We start from the raw sequence: 2,432 nt of genomic DNA on the forward strand, positions 1-2,432 counted from the left end.
TAATTGTGGAAAGATACACTCCAGTGGACAGTGAATGATAGTCACGTGATCTACCCAGAGTAGACCAGCGTGACCCTTGTCATGACATTCGTTTGAGAAAACAGGCTATTTTCCTGCCTTAAAAAAGATTCTTATTGTTCATATTGTGTCAGAATTGACATTTCTTAAGGACTTAAAGATTACTCAGCGTTTGACAAATGTTTGGTCAGACTGACTGAGGAGTGTGTTCTGATATGATTCACCATTCCTGAAAGGGGGAAAATCTACTTCCAGTTCTGAAGTCGGGGAAATTCTGTAACTTGACTCCTCTGTGAGGGGACTTGCTCCTGGCGCCATTATTCTGTCAAGCATTTTCCTCCTTTCCCTTTAAGTTTCTTCTGGCTGCGCTCTATTATTCCATAGACCTTTAGGTTTTCCCTCTTTGTAATTTGATGCCCTATTCAGCAGTGTTCAGGAAGCTGTCCTGCCTTAGTTTAGTCCTTCTCAAAGGACTAAACTAAGCTTCTGCTTTCCTTAGCTGAATGGGGGGCTTGTTTTCTTTCTTTTAGGCTTTTGAGGGAGATGGTACTATTTTATTACTCTAGTAAAAAGAGAGTATGGATTTTCCATAGTGAGTTGATGCACACATATCAGAGTAATCAAAAGGAATATTTAGTTCAATCACTTTGATATTGTTTGTTTCTTAAGATTCTTTTCATAGAGAAAGCACATTAAAATAGGTCCCTATCTCCACCTTCTCCTAAGACACAGCCACACACTCAATTTCTTCTTTTTGTTTTTTAAATTTTGTTTTGATTTTCATCAGTTATACATGAATGTCAGTTGAAGAGTCAAATAATCGCACTAGAATTATTGCCCCCCAAAATCCCTCTAGGATGCCACACCAACTCTTAGAGTCTTGTTAACCACTTTTAACTCTCTTTTGCTGTCGGTTTTGGTGTCTAAGTCTCTGCGCCTCTAAATAGTGTGCTTATGCAGAGACTTCTTGATTGTTTTAGTTTTAGGTATTATTTAGTGGTTTCTCTCTTTGGAAAATTAGGATTTAGTCTTTTCTCACTCCTATTCCTGTTACCTATAGTCATAATTCCCCTCCATTGAACCTTTCATCATCTTTATGTTATAGCTTTTGTTAGATCAACATACAACATTGCATTATTAGAGCTATACACAGCTATTTTAAACTGAATCATTTCTTATGCAGCATTTGCTTTTCTTGTGTTGCCCAACTTTTCGTGTCCCCTAAAGTTAGTAAACTTTTTGTTTCATTTGCTTTGTTTTCTCTGTACTCATCATTAAGTTAAATCCAAACTCTCCTCAAATTGTGGAAATGTTCCTTCAGTCCATTCAAACACAGATATTCATTTGTTTTATCGTCTTTGAGTCTTCGGACCTGCTCTAATCTGCACTAGTACACAATTGACAGCTTGTCATCATTACTCACCATCAGCCTTGGAGACTCCCTTTGTCTCTGTATTGTATTGATTTCCTGCATCCTATGTTTTCTTCTTCTTTGGTTTATACTCTTGCTTTAGTGGAGTAAACCCTCAGGTAGTTTCCTGAGAAAGGGTGCATAGTAGTAAATTTTTGAGACCTTGCATGTCTGGAGAGGTCTTTAGTCAGCTTGTCTATTCAACTGATAGTTTGGCTGGGTATAGAATTCTAAGTTGGAAATGTTTTTCCCTCAGAATTTTATAAGTAGTAGCCTCTATTATCTTTTAGGATCCTTATCTCTGGTATGTGATCTGGATTTTTAAAAAAATTTCTGGAAGCTTTTAGGCCTTTCTCATTGCCCCTACTGTTCTAAAATCTTTTCGTGATATGCCTTCTTGTAGTGTGTTTTCATTCATTGTCTGGGAAATCAATATTACATCTTTTCAATCTGGAGAGTTTTGTTTCCTAAATTGTTGATACTTTTCTCCTATTTTGCATGTTTTCTCTTCCTGGAACTTCTAAAATTTGGATATTAGACTTCCCAGACTGAGCCTCCAATTGCCTTGTCTTGCTATTTTCAATATTTTACTTTTCTTCTCCTTTCTGAGAAATTTGTTTATATTTATGTGTCAATTTTTCTAATGAATTTTAACTTATATTTTTATTGTAGCTTTAACTTCCAAGCACTCTTTACTGTTTTCTAGGTTAAAAAAAAATGGAACCTTGTTTTTTTCAAGTAGCCAATAGCTCCTTTTATATGTCTCTAAGGATAGTTAAGATTTTTTTGATCTTCCTCTTTCATATTAAAGGCTTTTTTATAAAAGAAATAAACCAAGCTGCCTGCTCCTGTTTAATAGTGGGGCACTAAAAAGCTGACTGGTAACTGTGCACATGTGGATGTACCTTTAAGAACGAAAGCCTCACTGCTGCAGGGTATTCTGCCTGTTTTACTGGGGAATCTCCATTGTCAGTGTCTTGAGGTCTAGTTCCTTGAACTATTC

This window comes from Leucopleurus acutus (genome assembly GCF_964270905.1).
Source record: "Leucopleurus acutus genome assembly, chromosome: 17".
Classification (NCBI taxonomy): Eukaryota; Metazoa; Chordata; class Mammalia; order Artiodactyla; family Delphinidae; genus Leucopleurus; species Leucopleurus acutus.